The sequence below is a fragment of the Pecten maximus genome, chromosome 6 (assembly GCF_902652985.1).
Source record: "Pecten maximus chromosome 6, xPecMax1.1, whole genome shotgun sequence".
Classification (NCBI taxonomy): domain Eukaryota; kingdom Metazoa; phylum Mollusca; class Bivalvia; order Pectinida; family Pectinidae; genus Pecten; species Pecten maximus.
Window position 1 is genome coordinate 12,956,723 of NC_047020.1, and position 21,338 is coordinate 12,978,060.

Genomic DNA, 21,338 nt, shown 5'->3' on the forward strand with positions numbered 1-21,338 from the left:
ACAGGAATACTGACACAGACATTGAGACAGTAATACTGACACAGAGACAAGAATACTGACACAGAGACAGTAATACTGACACAGAGACAGTAATACTGACACAGAGACAGGAATACTAACACAGAGACAGTAATACTTACACAGAGACAGTAATACTGACACAGAGACAGTAATACTGACACAGAGACAGGAATACTAACACAGAGACAGGAATACTAAAACAGAGACAGGAATACTGACACAGAGACAGGATTACTGACACAGAGACAGTAATACTGATACAGAGACAGTAATACTAGCACAGAGACAGTAATACTGACACAGAGACAGGAATACTGACACAGAGACAGGAATACTGACACAGAGACAGGGATGTTGACACACATGCAGACAAATTACGTCTCCTTGTATAAGTGTTAACAAACTGTAAACCCATTGTAATACCCATCCCCTCCGTCCACGTCGTAGAAGCGTTAAGAGACATGTAAGGCAATCAGATTAGGCTGTACCCATCGACCTCATATCAGGGTTTGTTTCTCGTGCGTGTCCTCATGCATGTTGCTAAGACTTTTAAGATCTTTTTCTTGCTGCTAAATGAGGATGAACAGTAAAACAATGTCATTGAACAGATTTGATTTGATGTCTAGAAAAGATAAAGATCTTTTATTGAGGAATGTATATTACTTTACACAGTCTCTGTAAATGCTACTTTTCCTTACATGTGGTTACGTGTGTGCTGCCTTTTACCTAACACATTTGATGCGAGGCATGCCTTATTGAACGCTTTACAAAATTCGGCATAGATGCCATATACACACACTCAAGTTTAATTATACTGGGTTTTTATTCTGATGCCGAATTTGTCCCAATGTCACTTTCGCTCATATCGTCACCGAATAGCCCAAGCATTACTCGTATTATATATATCTCATAGATGTTTTTTATATTACCCTTGACCCCGTACCCTGTTGTTAGTGCAATTGTCTTTTATTGTGTGTTGCTTATTTCAAAATTATAACAAATTGATAAATGTTTGAAGCTATCAGTGAATTCACCTATATCTTAGCATTAGTCTCTCCATAACGAATCTATACTCTGCATTCATGTGCTTGTAACCTACTGAAGATGAGAGTAAACCCTTTGACGACGTAATGGTGAAATTGACTGTATCTATAGCACAGGTAACATTGTCACTCAGCATTGTGATTGGTCAGTTTTGGTGATAACTAACATATTTTGACGTTCATTTAAGTTTTGATACGTATCAATGGGGTATGGCGGACCCTTGGAAATCGTATATGTCAATCGACAGCTTTGAATATGTCATTTATGACATATATGCATATATTAAGCCTACTAATGTTTCAAATGAAGATGGTTTCACGGTAATATAGTTCAAAACGTGAGTATAAATTATTGTAAATAAGCTCCAGTCATATAAAGAATAAAATTCTGTCCATCTTCAAAACAGTATTTTATTTCCTTGATATTATTGATTGTGACTACAACTTCCCTGTATCAGTTTTGGTGAATCTACATACTAAAAATACCCAATTTGATTTAGCCTTATACAACCTTCTTTTACACCGTCAAAACATTAATAGCCAGTAACAGTTCACACTGTAAGTATCAAGTGGTCTAAGGAATATATCCACTGCATTCAGACAACATATCTGTATTATAAAAAAAAACAAACTAAAAACTAAAAAAAAAAAAACAATAAACAAAAAATAAAACCACAAAAATCAAACACGCAAACAAACAAACAAACTAACAAACAAACAAACTAACTAACACATAAATGGAAATTTAGTATAGCACATTGAATACTGATTCCGTCACAGACATATTAAATAATTCATATCACAAAATAAAATCGACTTTTTGTATATAGAAATAATCTCCTCATTATTCTTGTATACATACGAAATCTTTATATCATAAAAAGAACAAAATCTCTTCATTACAAAAAGAATATGATAACGAGGAAAAATATAATATCGATACATAAACCAGTTTCCAATTGACATATATATCAATATCCATTACGCTGTTAACCAAAATACTGCATTCGTAGTATTTCCACCCTTTTTTCTGAAATAATTATATATTTTCCACATCTATCTTATCTAAGATTGCTTCTATAAGAACAAAGCCCCCTTTATAACGTGTTGTCTTTGTTTACTTTCCTGTCCATTCTTTTATTGTTATAGAGGTATTGTTCCAGATTCCTCCCCTCTTTTTAGATGGACAGGTTTATGATTTAGTTATTATCAAAAGGCTAAGGAAGATACTTCTTCCTGTTGGGTGGTCGGTATGACTTCCACTGTCAGTTATTATGTCATGAATTATATTTAAAACGGTTTAGACACAATGGCTCATCTTATAATAATATAAATTTCATGTAGCAAACTCACCGAATCTGTAGCAATAATCTAACATATATAATCTAAGAGAAAAAAGTTTAGATTGCATCAGTGTTCGACACGAAACCAATTTAAGTTTTTTCCCGATTCTATCAATTTATCGTTGAGTTGCTTACTCGCCGGAGAGATAACGTATACAAAAGTGAGTTACTGTTATCACCAAGTTAATTTGTGGCCTGGTGACATACACAGCCTAACGTCTTAATACACTGCTAAACACTCTAAATGTCCATTTCCATTTATCACTTTTCAAATAAGTAGTTCGTAAAGGTTTTACTAACCACTTTGCTTCAGACCTACATTTAAGAATTAATTCCTTCCGCCTATGTAAACTGTCAATCATTGCGTCATATCCATGAGTGCCAAGAACGCGTTGTGATCGGAAGAAGTAGTGCTGCTCGACACTAAAGTAGAGAAAAAATCTTGGCATGAATGAAACCAGTGAGGATATATCGCTCATGGTAATTACAGGAAGCAAGTTATGTAGGCAAAGACACGCGCTTTTAAAATGATATTGTTGCAATTGTCTGCCAATCCGTCCAATAAAAAAACGGTGTATTAAGGAAAAATCACTTGATGTTATCAAGAGAAGGGAAGTCTTTCTTTAAACAGGGGTGTTTATTTTAGAAGCAGAATCCTATAACGCGGCTTTGGACTTTTCTGTTATATCTTACTAAGCAGTTAAGGTCTTATTGACATCACCAAAAGTTAAATTTTCATTAGGACGAGAACATATGTTTGAAAAAAATATCTCTTATTTAAATACATTGTATACTATTCATACTTAGTTTATTACGCTCATAGTTTAGATTTACCATTAGTAATAATAGGCATGTTAATATAGATGTAAGGGTAACTATTAGTCCTGGTATCACATCCTGTTAAATACATCATTATAGTATTAACGTCAGTAAAATATTACTGTCTGTTTTTGATTTACCATTTTACCTAAACCGAAATGTTATGTTCTGATGCGTTTCATCTCACTAACAGAAATTTCCTGATTGATATTTATACTACACTGCTATATGGCAGTGACCGCAAATGTATTGTATTGTATGCTATATGTACTGATGGGCTGTAAAGCTCAAAGTCAATAAATGAATAGAAATGTTCTGAGTTAGGCGTTCCATTTCACTTACAGAAGTGGAATATACCTATACCATATCACTTACAGAAGTGGAATAGACCTATACCATATCACCTACAGATATGACATGTTCCAAGGTCGACACATTAGTCTAAGAGTTATAATTTCTGTTAAAGGAAATAAAGAGTGTAATCTTCTGTAGTATACTTATCGTTTCTCTAAAATAAATGTCCTGATGGATATTAGCCTGTCTATCCAGAATTGTTGTACTCTGTGTAAGCAATTGTCCTATATTCATGTTCTTGTTTCAGGCGTAATACTTAGCTGAGTAGAAGTGGTGTGTTCAGGCTTCGTTCCAAATCATTCGATTATCAAATATACATACAGATAAACCCCTTTAAAACATCACCTAATGCAAACATTGCATGAGCATTGATAACCTATGAATATCATTGTAATAAAATACTGACACGCGTCATAATCTCCCGAAAATCTTAAAATTTCGGCAAGGTGTCAAATCGCGTAATTTACGCGAACTCGTCCATCTCTAGCATACCAAAACAAAACGATAAATAAAACAAAATGAAATATCGTATTCATTCGGATATTACAATAGAGGAGATTTTTTAAAATACATGTGATCACTGATCTTTGCGCATTTGTCATTTCCACAGTAGAATTTAACACATATATGCAAATTTCAAGAGCAGTGTGTTAACATATGTTATGTCTTGACAGAGATACATAGCATTTTTTTTCTAAAATGATGTTTATGATTATGATTTGAAATTGGTTCCAGATAAGATAAATCAAGTTGGTATCTATTTGTCATATTTTAAAAGGTTTGGCATGATTTATCAGGTCTTGTAGTAATGTAATACGATGTTATCCATCTCCAAATCAAAGTTTAAACGGATGCATGTTCTCCTATACACATCCCTTTTAGAAAGAATTATTAGGGTTTTACTTTTTCTAGTTTGAATCAGTTTTAATTAAGGACATGCTCTTACATCTATGCTAGGATATCACACAGGTTTGTTCCACACTAATATACACAGATAGATTGAAATGTCAACCGTTGACATAAACCGATATTTTCTGCCAGAAAATCACTTCCGTTTTGCAACCTCATGGGTTGCCAAGGAGAAAAAAGAGTCGAAAATGAATTGTATGCCAGGCTGGTAGCGTATTTCACAAGCCGGCAACATTTTTGCCATTTACTCAAAGCTTGGTACGTATATATGACACATGTCATCCCTCTCGACCATGACAAGATGCTGTTACAAGCATGATGGGCGTTAGTAAGTAAGCTATACATAGAAAACATCAATCAAGATGGCGTGAATATTAGTTTTATTGCTGTAACAAACTAATTTAAAGTCATATGTGTGACAATGATACAATTATAAACCTGTATCTGGTGTTTGCCTTATATCAGACTTATCCATATCGTAGCATGTTTATTGTTTGTAGTTATGGTAACGCTGTTATCGGTAACTGTTTTATATAATCGGTACAAATACATGTAGTTTGACATGTGTGTAAAACAGCAGGACGTAGGTTTGTTTATATTGAATACACGCAGTCCAGGCCATGACCATTGTATTCATAACCCATGAACTTCGTCGAAGTTCAAAACTACAGAAACAGGGAGTTCTGACCTCTTTATACCAGCGTAGTATAGAATGAGATTTATACAACAATTAGAAACAATGACCAGAAATAGATTCTGATTTCCTTTGTTTTAAATAATGATTTCTGTTTTTTGACGTTACAGCAATACTTCTTACAAATTAAAGAGCAAAACACCAAACCTTACCAATTTGTCTCAATTGTTCAGACGTGAAACAGTCATAGTGTTACTGGCTTTATCTAATTAGGTGTTGTATAGACAGAGGCTTGAGCAAACCAGCACGTTTTAATATATAATAGTATATTATAGACATAAAATTATATTCTTTATAATATTATATAAAAAGCAGATAACGAGATGTTCAATCTCAGACAAGATGATACCCGTGCAATGAGGTGAACCCAACTGTCTGGTCAACGAAAAATAAAGTGAGCCTTACATTCTTGTCAACGATTAGTGTATGTGAAACACATCAATAGATAGTGTATGTTAACCAAACTGTGAATATTAAATGTGAATCAGTCAATTTTAGTCAATGAATAATGAAGTGAGCCTTACATTCTAGTCAACGATTAGTGTATGTGAAAAATACCAACAAAAAGTTAATGTAAACCAAACTGTCTGTTCAGCGGATTATAAATGCGAACAAATACATTCTACTTAACGTTTATATGAAACAAACTGTCTAATAATAATGCATGCAAACCAAACTATCTAGACAATAGATAATATAAGGAAACCTCAATGTCTAATCAAAGAAAAGTGCATGTAAAACCTGACTATCTAGTCAGCGAATGGTGAATGTGAAATTGTCTGTCTATTCAACAAATAAGAAAGATGAAGCTCAATTAATAGTCTGCGAATAGTACCTTTGAGAGGTACAGTCAACACATGAATCAACAAATCCATGTTTTATCTGCATTAAGTATTATGTCAGTGTTATCTAGAGAGGTTGCCAGGTATATGCGGTTCAGATGTACTAATTAAATAGCCAATATGATAACCGGAAATGACAAACATATCAACACACAATCGTATAAGGAATAAACCATTCGTTACATTTTGTGCTTTCGTTGATATCAATTCTTGCATGGTGTAATTTCTATCATATTGACGAAAAGATGTATTAAATTACATCCAATATGTAAAACGAAACTAGTATTTATGATGTTTTTTTGTTTACTTATTAGTTATAGCCGAATACTTAATAATGATATCCGTTACACTTTTTTATTTCTTAAATAAAAAATCATGGATATATGGTATAAAGTGCTCTTCCATAGATAATAGAGCAAATGTTAAAAATAGTGTCTTGAGAGATATCAAATGCATTTCATGAAAGCCGCTAAGATATGGCATCTTTCACGAGTGAATTTCAAAATATAGTCACACTTGCGAAAAATATGTATTTTCTATGTATTTTCATTATCAGCGAATTCCTCGACAGTCACCATTTTCAGACTGTTTTCTAAATCAACCTGATATAATATGTGTAATTATTATGGAGCTTTAAGATTGGTTAGTTATATTAAGTCGTTTATGTTCTGGATTTTCATTGGTAATTGACTGTAAAATGTTATTTCTCACAAATGGAGTGTAATACATGTATTTCAACTTTTATATGTTTCATTTTTCTGGATATTTCACTGGTGAAAGTGTGATAAAAACTTATTGCTGAATGAAAAGGTAGTTTTTGTTCTAACCTTGAACTTGTTTAAAGGTTACAGACCCTAGGCTAACGCTATATAATTTATTGAACTATTTTCGTACTAGATCGTACACTTGTAGTGACCATATGTGAATTTATAATAGAATTTTACATTAACTCCGTAGGCAATAATTAGAGCTATTTCCTTTGTTTATGGATTTTGAACTCTATAGAGAAGAGACCTACGGCGATTTGACGGTATTGTCGAGAACTTAGACGCCATTCCTGCAAGTTAGAAAGTACATGTTAATAAAATATCCCCATAATACGTTTATTAACGTTAGGGGCTCCCATTAGGGTGAATTAGGGATCCCCAGCTCTCCCCGATCCTACACAACCTTAGAAGAACCTACACACGCGTAATTAAGGATACGTAGGCTAACGTATTACTATGATAGCAGGAGCACTGAGCGATAATTAGACGTTCTGATAGCAGGAACACCAATAGCAGAGCGAGTTCGGTAGGCAGGGTGTAAGCTGGTATGGCGAACATGTCGGTGAGTAAGTATCAGGAATGGTCCATACTCAAAGAGGTGTGTAACAGATAATACTATCAAACCGGGTACGAAATCAGATTTCAATATCAATACAAATGAAATAGTTTTCCTCTCTTCTGGTCCAATATTTTTAGATACCAAATGGCAATAATTACTTAAGTAACAATAAATTACGTATCAATCATTTATTAACAACGTTATATCACAATAATAAACAATAACGTTATTTCAGACACTCTTGAATAATATTTACAATAATACTATAATCCATGTATAAGGTTTAATATTTTTAGTTTTTCCTGGGAAATGTTAAGTTTATTTAACGAAGAATGTTAAAGCGGCTCAAATAATGAACTGGTCAAATTAAAAAATGTAAATGGAATAAATTATATAATTATGCAGAATTTTTATAAGTTATGGTGATTCTTTTCGGAATTTGTACAAATTTGAATAAACTTAATGGTCAACGTCCGCTTCAAAATATTCTATAGTACATTTGCAAAAACAAGGAAGACATCCGTTTCCAATATTCGATCTAAATAGCAATTAAACATGTTTAATGTTACCTGCAAAAAGTCATTTATACGTCTAACGCTACATTCTAGGCACTCGTAGCAAGCCCTCATTGTATCCGACCACTCTGACGCCGTTACTTACAAACAAAACACCATTATCAATACTAATCAAAGCCAAATACATCGTACATTTGGTGTTCTTTAATGAAATATTTTCAAAAAAATACCTAAAACGTAATATAAAGTATTCAAAAGCATGTACTGACAGTGGTGCCACCTATGAAAGCACTAAAGGGGACAAACCTATGCAGAAATAACTGATTGCACGTTTTTTCATATTAAAACAACTTCTGTTATTTCTGATATTAAGGATAATCCTGGTCATTAATTATATAATTAACCTGTATATACCTTGTATATTTTGATGTTGTTACCAAATTCACCAACAACACAGTTACTACTACCAAGTAAAATGTTTGGGATCCAATGTCATGAGACGACTTTAGTGGTACACTGAAGGTGAGAAGTCAATTCCGACTCAAGTGGGTCTGAGCGGCCGCTGTCAGTTCTCTACACCACATAAATAGCATTTTCTCATTGCTAAACCAGATTATATAATGTGTGGCGAAGGGATTCTGTTACTTATATATACATGAAAAGTTAGCCGTTAATAAAATGCGAATGCCTTCAATTACAGCTAATTTTCCCAGGCTTATATGAAACAGCGGTAGCTGATTTTCTGATTAAACATTCATTTACATCGTCGCGAGGGAGAATTTAAATTTTGCCTATTTAAGAAGTATGGCGTGGAGATTTTATGTATATGCCTTAAAGCGATAATTGCGTCATACATTCAAAATGCCAAACTCTGATAAACTGATTTCAGAGGCTATCAAATACACATAAATAAACTACACATATCTATATTTTCAGTAGGAAACGTTTGACATTAATTTCGGGGTGACATTTCAGATGAAGTTGTTCTTAGTTTTTTCTTTAGTTGGTAACGAAATGTTACTCAACAATGTTGAGAACTAAGATTATATGTAGTTAATTAGTTAATACATTTTAAGGGAGGAATTTACATCAGGAAAGGAATTCGGTTTTAGATAGAAGCCTTTAATTACGACCGTTAAAATACAGGAAATATAAATACAAAAATAACACGAATGTCTCCGCAAATTGCAATATCATTAGCAGACGTTTTGTAGACATTACTATTTGCAAAGGGCACTATTTAAGGGATATGAATTGCAGCTATAGGGTATCTCTTTAATTTCCGAAGTCTATCATACTGTACAAGTATGGGATATTCATTTTCAAATTTAATTATCTTAGATATCAATTCAACAGCGGGATTAAGATTTTATCATATAATAAAAAAACGATTTGTTTAAAAAAAATCTATTCTAACAACAAAAGATAGAAATAGTAGGTCATTTAGTGTAGGAAACTAAACATCCACTATTTCCTTGTTCAGCTAATATCACCAAAGTTTGACCTCGGTGCATCAGATTTTTGTGACGATGTTGTGGCGTTTTCGAAGCAAATTGGAAGTTATATATTGTTACCTATGCAATCATTAAGCTGTTGGCAGTTGCACAGCTATGATGATATATAAACAATTTTATTCACCAACATTGAAAATTCGATTACCAGCAAAGCCACAAATGTTTAAGCTACAAGTAAGTCAATTAATTCAGTATTATATCATATCCAATACAGTTAGTGTGGCGCATCAAGATTTAAACCGCATTATCGATTTAGAGATTAGTGCAATCATAGATTGCCGCATCACATATTTCCTAATATATGTAGTAGACATGTACATCTACAGCATTTTCAGTATCCTAAACATGTAAATATGTTTAACACCATGGTCTGGAATCCATCATTACGTTATTTAAAGACATAACAGTTAGTCCTGTAATACGAAGGGGCCGCGATGGCCAAGTGGTTAAGGTGTCCCGACACTTTATCACTAGCCCTCCACCTCTGGGTTGCGAGTTCGAAACCTACGTGAGGCAGTTGCCAGGTACTGACCGTGGGCCGGTGGTTTTTTCTCCGGGTACTCCGGCTTTCCTCCACCTTCAAAACCTGGCACGTCCTTAAATCACACTGGCTGTTAAAAGGACGTTAAACAAAAACAAACCAAACCAAATCTGTAATACAATAAGCTCATTGTAATGTCATTTAAAGACAAAAAACATTAGTCCTGTAATTAAATAAATAAATAAAAAAATAAAATCCTGTAATACATTAAACTCATCGTAATGTCATATAAAAACAAAACATTAGTCCTGCAATACAATAAATGTATCGTAATTTAATTTAAATGTAAAAACATTTAGCCCAGGAACACATTCAGTTCATCGTAATATCATTTAAAGACAAAATATTTAGCCCTGTAATACATTAAGCTCATCATGATATAATTAAACGACAAAACATTTAGTCATGTAATTCAATTAGCTCATCGGAATGTCATTTATAGACAAAAAAAAAATAATCCTGTAATTAAATACAAAAAATATATTCCCTGTAATACTTTGAGCTCATCGTAATATCATTTAAAGACAAAACATTTAGTCCTGTAATTCAATAAGCTAAATGCAATGTCATTTAAAGACAAAATAATTTAGTCCTGGAATACATTAAGTTCATCGTAATATATTTTAATGAAAACATATTTAGTCCTGTAATTCAATTAGCTCACCATAATAGCATTTAAAGACAAAACATTTAGTCCTGTAATTCAATAAGCTAAATACAATGTCATTTAAAGACAAAATCATTTAGTCCTGGAATACATTAAGTTCATCGTAGTATATGTTAATGAAAAAATATTTAGTCCTGTAATTCAATCAGCTCACCATAATAGCATTAAAAGACAAAAACGTTTAGTCCTGGAATACATTAAGCTCATCATTATGTCATTAAAAGACAAAAACATTTAGTCCTGGAATACATTAAGCTAAATACAATGTCATTTAAAGACAAAATCATTTAGTCCTGGAATACATTAAGCTAAATACAATGTCATTTAAAGACAACATTTAGTCCTGGAATACATTAAGCTAAATACAATGTCATTTAAAGACAAAAACATTTAGTCCTGGAATACATTAAGCTAAATACAATGTCATTTAAAGACAAAAACATTTAGTCCTGGAATACATTAAGCTCATCATTATGTCATTTATAGACAACATTTAATCATGAAATACAATAAGCTCATCTTTATGTTATTCGAAGACAATAGCATCAAGTTCTGTAACACAATAGTACAAATGCATATATATATATAAATGTTTTGAAATGCACTGCTCCAACTCAAACACACATATGTATTTACGAATCTATGACCAACAAGTAATCAAGGATACTTAACTGTGTCAGTATCTATAAAAATATTTATATTCAATCTCCCTTTGTGTCAGTCCAAAAAGGTTACAAAATATCACTGCCAAATAATTATGCATTTCATAAGAAAACACCAAGATACCTATGCGGATTATAAGAATCGTAGAGAACAAGGAGGTTCAGAAGACGTGGAACTTAATCAGCGGCGTTATGACAATAGTGTACCTTTATTTCAATGTCGACTCGTTCTGGATGCGTCTTTCCGTTTTGATATTGTGTTATACACAGTAGATAAATCACATTAGAATATTTTGTGCGAGTTTCATAATTTCTTTTTGTTTTGATCCCGTGTGTGACGTCGTTACAAGGCAGTAGTTTTGTTTTGTTTTACTTCTAAAACTGTTAAGTTCAGATTCCAAGGTGTCGTTCACCTAGCTGGCTGTACTGAATGATCCTAGTGATACATATTGCTCATCCTGTGACTAAGTTCATTTTCTATAACATTTAAATGAGACAATAAATATCGCGTTACTTACACATTGATGCGTGTTATTCTAAACCTGTTAGATTGGCCCTAGGCACCCATAACTATTGTAAAATGTAGACAAATTTTGTGAGTTTGGCTGTAGGCAGGTATCGACTAAATGTACGTAGATAACGATGTAGATAGGTGTCTCTCGTCCATTATCTGATGCATTTATTCCGTGGTATTTCCGGACCTCTCATACCGACCCGCGGGAATTAAATATTGGGCAATGCCGTCTATGCGAATCTTAGTCACGGTGCTTTCTCATACTAATATGTCAAGTTTCCCTATCTCTGGATTGTCCGTAGAAGGAGGTATTGTTGTTTAATGGGCTTGTTTTTTGTTTTGTTTTGTTTTTTATTCTGTAGATTTCAAATTTACTATCTGTTTTTAATGTATGAAGAAAAGGGAAAATGGCTCTGCTGGCTTTATTGATGACCATAAAAAAGATAGACTATAAGGTAATATCTTTGTAGAAATAGCCTGTCTTGGAATAGAAATATCGTTCAGATTGATGACTAGAGAAAAAACAGGAAAAAAGGAGGAAAAAGTCATTATAAATTCAGCATTTTGTCCACTTAAAACGGCTTTGCTGATATTTGCTGTATGAATACATACGGGTTTCACAGGAACCTTCCACGTGACAGCGACTAATATAAATGGCCCCTGTGTATTCATTTCTACTTTCGATTTATCTGCGTGCACTGTTATTTGCCGTATAACCGTAACTGCCATCGTTACTCATGCCAATTACTCGGCCGGCCCAGTCATTAAATGGGGTTTACCTCCGCCGAGCTGTGGAGTCTACCAAGTCGAATGGACTCGACGCTATCATTTATTTACTGAAATTTATGTGTAATATATAAATTTGTGTGACCCTCAAATCCATCTTGTCTACTCCTATCTGAAGCTGTCTAACATTTACAAATTGTCTTAGCTTTTCTGGTGGTCTAATGATTTAGAATAATGATGTCACCGATACTTACTGGCATAAACAAAGACGGTCTCTTAAACCTTCTCCCTTCCCTGGGCGGACCTCTACTGCAACAATGTATATAGCTTCGTGTGGATTTATCATTCAGGCGAACTTGACAATTATTTATCTTTATACGATACAAGTTTTATCCTCCCCTTGAATACCATTTGTAACTTACTTGTAGATCTACCCCTTTCAGCCAATCAGACGTTGAGCGAATTCAAATGTTAACTATTAGATTGTACCATAGGCCATGAGAATTAGAACAATAGAAAATATTCAAACTCCAATCTAAATATGAATTCCCAAAATATTGCAAAATTAAACGTTGTTATTCTGATAGATTTTACCTTATGAAAACATAAATATATTCAGAACAACAATATACTTATTAGGACTATGATATAACACAGTGTCCACTCGTTCTCCACTTTGTAATTTCTATTGCTGTTCACGTATATTATGACTTTGTATATTAAAATATGTGCTAATGGGCAATATGGCCACAGTCAATAAAGAAATTGAATTGAATTGACAGAGGCCAAAAAATGTTATACAACAGCTCAAAACAAAGCTTATATTGTAAACTTAAGTGTAGAATTACGACAACAGCAGATCATCAATACTAGAATGATAAAATATACCACAGCCCTGTAGTGTGAGCCTAGCATATACACAATACATTTATATATTAGTATACAATAATATATAGTATATAATAAAAACATAAAGAACACATACTATTAATGGGCACTGATGGATTAGAGTAACTAAGGACAGATAATCTCAGTTATTAGTGTTGAAAAGTGTGATCAATGTTATATTATAATATACAATGCACGTGAATCAAGAATCAAACTAGACTGTATATATTATGCAATACAACTATGAATCAAAATAAACATTTATGTTGATCCCTTTATCTGAAAAGATATCTAGATGTCTATTCATTATTTCAAACCTTTGATTGTGTTTGCCGAATCACCTATCTGTACTTCTTACCCAGCATTTGTCTGACTGGTATAAACACGAACACTCGGGTCGTTATACAGTGTATGACAGACATTCATATATACATTTGCGATGTTTTGACGAGAGTGTCCGGTAATAAGTCTCTCTGTTATTGCCCCCCTCCCCCTAGTTATGGTCCCACTCAGCCAGAATACGTAGCTTTGGAATCCAACCCCTGCAGGTTAATAAGGAGCCTTGTTACTCAGCAGCGACTGTTGTAGACATTTCTCCATTACGGCGCTAATATTCCCTCCGCCCAATACACGCCGCGGTACTGAAGCCTTCCACATCCTGTCTCTGACGAGACACATATATAATGTCATGTTTCTGCCGCGTATTGTTCAGAACATTGTGATTAGCGATATTACCACCTCTGTGATGAGGTTACAGACGAGATAACAAGCATTAAACAGTTTAACCCCTGTTACGGAGCATATTGTACAGCAAACATCAAATCAATCTTCTAGGTGCCACAATCTATTAGTCCCGCATGGAAATATTTTCATTACTTTCCTCCACTGGGTTTCGTTATGCAGTTACATTTTAAGAAGGATGTTGATAAGTACATCTTAATATAATGGGTATGTAAAGGGATTAAGTTGGAGAAACAATAGGATTAAATTGTATGTTAAATAATTATAATATAATTTAATCATATTTATTTGCAAACACAGTCTGCCAGTTTCTATATATTGAGAAGAACATGGTGGTCGGGTGGCACAGCGGTAACAAACTTGTCATTAACCTAGGCGAGTTCGATTTCCCGATCGGACGTTAAAGGTATAGGGTTACCTGCAGGACCACGTGATTTACGACAGGTGCTTCCTACAGTAAGACCCTCGCGTGCGGTTCCATCCTAACTCGCCAACAATTGTGATTTATATATGTTGATATAATTGGTTTGCAATTGTTTTAAAACAAATGAAGTTTACATATGTACATCACGGTTTTTTACTAGATCATAACCCTTTAGGTTTGAATTCACAATTCCATTTTATCAAAATAAAATCTATTTTCTAAATTTAGGATTCAGAATCAGTCTACTCAGAGACTTGTATATCAGGTATATACGTCTCTGGTCTACTGGAGTTAACATATCGGTTTGACTCTAGTCTTCATTTGCCCTGACTAATGTATAATATACCATTTTAATGTTTGTGTATTGCTTTTATTTGATCTGTAGACTTAATGAGGAGTTAGTGTATTTCTACTAAATTAAGGATTTAATGTGTATCCACTATCCGATATATGTCAGTATTAGTTTACCATTTTGTCAATCAGCGATCATACAATCTTCCCATATGTAATGGTATCACACATACTCGTGTGTCTGTCTTCTTTAAACGTAGTTTCTCGTAAAAATGTACTTCTGTTGGCAATCTGGTGTTACAGCCTAACCTTGTAACGTTTAAACGCTCCCTGGTAACTTTGTATTTCTATCATAGCATGTGGAAATCGACAATTTCAGATAGAAACAGGAATGGTGTGACTACAGACTGGCATCCCAAAGACCCATGTAAGACGACACTTCCTTCCATTCATAAAGTAAGGTCGAAGTTGTTTCCCAGACGTATACACACTCCCAATCCAGATAAGTTGTATGTGGATACGGTTATATCATCCCATATCAAACTGCCAAGGCATTTTTGTCTGTCTTTACAGCACTGTTAGGTAGTTAAAACTTACTATCTTACCAACTCTATGTAGAATTCTAATATCTGCTGTATTTAATGGGCCTCATAAAACCCGTCAAAATGATGGATTTGGAAATTAATAAATTGTCTTTTTTTTCTCAGATGTATAGATACAATGAAATACGCATATACATGATGCAATATATTTATTTAAAAGCAAAAAAGAACCCTCAATGTTTGAATAATCAAGGGCTGGACCGGGTGATAAATTCATTTTATAACGGTTTTGTTGACTAGATTAGTCTACATAGCCTACGGCTCGTAACTTTCGTACTTTATTTCTTTACTTCAATAAAATCCGAATTTTACCCATTATTAGGTTCCAATAATCTCTATGCAATCTTTCTTACTATTATCAATGCTTCACCATCATGGCGCTAAAAGACATTTATTATAGTATGATGGAGATTTGCTAGAAACTTTTATGAATTAAAAACAAAAAAAATCCTGCCATAATATTCATATTTGTTCACAAACGTCAATTTTGTCAAGTAAGCCTTCTTATCAGCCTGAATGCTGGCGCCGACGTGCTGAGTGCCAGAATTAGCGGTAGTAGTGGTGATATTTTACTTGGAGAAAAATAGTGCTTCTTATCTTTCTATCATGAAAACTCCCTCCTACAACACTTATTAAGCTTATCTTGATTACACATAACGACCAGTAGGGTATTTGGTGTCATGTTTAAATGAACAGTTACAAAGATATGACTCTTGTAAAATCTAACCCAAGTCCGCATGAACAAAGATTAAGATAATTAAATCATACTTGGAGAACAAAGTAGTTTATTGAATTCGTGCATTCCATGACAATTTAAATGACATTTTAAGCATCAGTGGTGAAATTCGCCGTTTTGAAGATATCATATTGATATGTTAAGGTCATTCAATCGGTAACAAAATTCCATATTGAAGATATAATATAACTTGTATGATGCTTGTTCGGTTTGGGTTCAAAAGAATAAAATGAACATCAAAGAAATATCCATGACGTTATAGAGATAGCTTTTTATCACGTGACATAGTTGAGAGAAAGTTCATAGTAAGTGCGATATACCTACTGTAACTCCTGCCAAGCGAATTTTGTACGTAAATTTGGCGGACCTATCATTTCGCAAACACTTCTTATCGCGAGCACTTTTTTCGCGAACACTTCATTACTTGAGCATTTCTTTCGCGAACACATTAAACTCTTCTGTTATTATTGAACACATTAATATGTAAAGTGGCCTGTCTGAACTCAAATAAATTGACAAAGATGTAAAAAGTAGCAAAGAATTTTCCTTTTCGGAGAGGTCTTTTCGAGCAAACATGCAGGAATACATTTTATATGTCTAGACAAGTGATGTTTTTTAAATGAACAAAACTAATCACACACAATAATTAAATACAAAGACTTGTTCTGACAATAGTGAGGTTTTCAACACCGTTGCGGTTTGATTTTGATGTGGTGTATGATCACTATGACGTCATGTCAATGAAATGTACGTCTTTTTCTTATGACGTCTTATCAGCTCGGTGTTAAATGACTCCCCAGTGAATAAAACCTTTATATATTAATTTTGTAAAAAATACAGTAATATGTCACATGATTAACACAGCATCGCACAGCTATTTAGTCTCTCTAAGATTAGTCAGTGATGATAAAGATCAAATGAATGGAATTACAAAGAATAAACTATGAAGGTAAAAAGTCACAATATAGAAGAGAAGTGTGCTATTTCTCCTAATTATCATAACGATTTAGTTTCTTCTCAAGGTAATGTAAGTAAATATATAATACCTTTATGATACAGATGTATACAGGTGAAATAGTCAATAATAGAAAGGTACAGTATTTTCGAAATTATCATGTTATAATTTAATTTTGTATGAAACGCGCATTTTCATTGGCTGAAATAATTTTGTTATACCTCCATAACAAAATTTTTGACGTTGCGAAATGTAACGTCATTTTTGATTGGCTGATGACGTTGCGTAATAATTTATCACAGAAAAGAGTTCGCCAAAGAAAGTGAAATATCTTGGTGTGTATAAGACGAAATTAAATTATAAGAATTAACATTAATTATTTTTTCTGTTATACAGTCATAACATAAAAAAACTGGAGTGTACTCTCTTCATAAACCGCTTCGCGGTTTATTTAGAGTACACTCCAGTTTTTTCTGTTATGACTGTATAACAGAAAAAATAATTGATGTTAATCCTTAAATAACTCAAGGTAATACATGTTAACATGTAACACGTGTAAATATGTAATACAGGTAGATATGCAATACATGTAAATGTGTAATACATGTATGTATGTAATACATGTAAATATGTAACACATGTTAATATGTAATACAGGTAGATATGTAATACATGTAAATATGTTATACAGGTAGATATGTAATACATGTAAATATGTAATACAGGTAGATATGTAATACAGGTAGATATGTAATACAGGTAAGTATGTAATACATGTAGATATGTAACACATGCAAATATGTAATACAGGTATGTGTGTAATACAGGAAAATATGTAACACACGTAAATATGTAATACATGTTAATATGTAATACATGTAAATATGTATTACATGTAATCAATATGTTATACAGGTAAATTTTCTACAGAAAATTATGTAAAACAGGTGTATATATATAATACATGTAAATATGAAATACAGGTAAATGTGTAATACAGGTAAATTTGTTACAAGAAGTTATGTAATACAGGTAAGTTTGTTATACAGATGAGTGTACAGTACAGGAAAATAATTATGTAATACAGCTGTATAAACGCCATACAATTGATTTACACGTGCATGTCATGTTAGGATAGGTAATTGACGAATAAGATTATTTCTTTGGGCGTAACTTCAATGTGTTAATAGTGTTAGTTTGATTTTGTTAGCCTGACCTACCATTCCTTAGAAACATTTGACATTTTATCTGCTCTGAAAATTGATATATGTTACCGATGAACTAATTTGGTATACAGACATATAAACATATTATAACGAAGTCGGTTACTTTTCACTGGTGTTAGTGAAGACAGTTACATTACATAGTGTTAACAGCTGATCGTTATTTTACAGTGTATTGTGACCGTTGTCACATCGTGTGGGATGATTGTTATATAGGATTATTGTAGCTGTTCGTACATGATTTATACAGTATCAATATAAAGATATGTTGTAACTAGACAATAGTATTAGGCTTTTATACAGGTAGCTACACAATTCATTATTATATCGGTTCGACTATAACTATAACTTATCAGTGAGTAAGTATGATTAAATACCTACATTTTGTATATGGATAAGATCGATTAACCCATTAGTAGGTCTATATACTCTTTGATAACATATACTTATATTAGATTGATATATATATTTTTCAGTTATAACTTGTATCTTGAATTGGGACCGGATTCCATGTAGTTAGTATATAGATAAGTTCTCCTGTGAGTATGAAGGAAGGGATATTGAGCTTACTGTATTGTAACTTATTTATTGGTTGGATTTATTCAATATAACATTTATAATTTGAAAACACGCCATCGTTATTCATTTCTGGTCATTTTGAGTTTGTTAACTCTGACTGACGTGGACGCCCGGATTGTTAAACTGAGTTCGTTACTCTGACTGACATGGACGCCCGGTTGTCTAACTGGGTAGTCTGTGACTACTGATTCTCCATACTAGAGAAGAGGACCCAGCAGAGCGGCAGAAAAACGTTACAATATTGACATGCCATAGTGTTGTTGTGAATTGGTATTTTGAATTGTTCCTCAGACTCTTAAGATTGTGTTTAATATTTTGAAAAATACTAATACATACTGACAATTTTACGCTGAATTTAATTGAAGCGTTGTTCAGTTTATCAACCTATTTACAACAATGTATTGGTCATCAAATCTTCTTTCTTGTAACACAATTGCTTTCATGAAATAAAAACTGAATTATAATTGATGAGACCTTCCCGAAAAAAGAAGACATATTTTATTTTTATCCATCCAGGATACCCAAGCAGATCAGGTGACTGAACATACAGAACGTTTGATGGTACAGAATTAGGTGTACTTTGTTTAGAACGATATTTACAGGAACGTGTATCCCTGAAGGATGCACCACCTTGTCTTTCAGGGGACATACCTAAAACATTTATCTTATTTGTTTACATCTTGAAGCATCATTGTGATCTTATTCAACACAATATATACCATGTTGTTTTAATAGTTCTGATATCATCTTCAGAGGCCCTCTTTTACCGCTCTCGTATGTAGTCATGTTTGCCATTTCATGTTGTTTTATATGGACCATTCCTATTCTTAATGATTCCTTCTTTATTAGAATGTGTTATGAACAAAATGTTAAAACCAGTAGGTCGTTATCATTGCTCTTAAAATTTTAAAACTTTATTTATTTTAATACCATTGCCATCTAACAATAATGTATACCAAATAACATTAATCACTCTTGTTAGTCCGAATGGAAGATCGCGAGGGGTCTTACTGTGGGAGGACACCAGAGTACCCGGGGAAAACCCACGTGGTCGGGCAGGTGACCCCATACCTTTCCACGTCCCATCGGGGAATCAACCCCCGGCCGCCTAGGAGAACGCCAAGTGTGTTACCACTGTGCCACTCGATCACTGTATTTATAAGATGTAAACGAAAACAAATATGAAAATTATGTTTTGTATCATTAATTAATAAGTTCACTTGCTGACTGGTTTGTTATGTCTATCGATATATGATTATATATAGTAAGATGTGTCACCACACATCAGTATGTGTACATAGTTTACTTGTCAGATTTACTGATTTAATTCTTGTTTCAGCATTGATCATAACGTTATATCAAATGTTCTTTGCTTTACAACAGGTGGCACCAGTTTCACAATTCATTTATCCATTTTATTAAGAATTCACAAATGGAATCGATGTTATCGTTATCATCTTCATCTGCTTTTGGGAAATATGCATTAATAGATTGCAATAAAATTGAAATAGAATTCGAAACTTAATTGAGAACAATAGCGGTTATTTTTGGTTAAATCTATTATTTTAGCGGAAAGTCTCAGAAAAAAGTTTCTGAAAATATCTGCATGTCTACTAAATGTAAACAAAGCAATAAAAACTTATAAAGTATACGTACGTCCTCATGATAACATAGATTACATTGATACTGTATAAGGAAATCGTGTCATTGAGTACTAATTAAATCTGAAAACATCGTGATGAAAATGTCAAAAAATGTATTATATTTATGTGTGGCTCTTAGTTTAGCTACCATGTAGATATACCACCATGAACGCAGTGCTAATTACGCGCAGGTGGTGAGCGCCCACGGATGGCACACCTGGACCCCAAGACCAGAAGAAAAGAAACATCCCTCCACGTCTGTTTAAACTCGTGGCACCTAGTGGCAGCACTTAAATTCGAAACGTAAGAAATCATTCCAAACAAACAGCGTTTAATTACTGAAAACAAAACCACCAATTAACAACTTTTATCACTGAAATAGAATTTTGTTAGTTTTGAATAATGCCATGCTTCAGTGATTGCAATATCTAAATTATTTTTTATCATAAAACGATTTAATTACGTTTCACGTTTTGAATTATTTTATGAAAACTTTTGGAAATTATTCAATGTATTCCTGGAAAACACTGAGGATTATTGAAGTTTAATTTCTGTTAATACATGCCATTACCTAACAGCTGTCAAGAATATATCACCAATGTTAAATGTTTTATTGATCAATATTCGTTATCAAATGCACTTAAAGATTTATGCAATAAAGACTAGCTCCCCATATTTTGGAAGCAGGTATTAGAGGTGAGAGATTCCTTTATTTCAGCCGTTAGAATGCGAAATACTATAACATTATTTACCATCAATGTTGTTT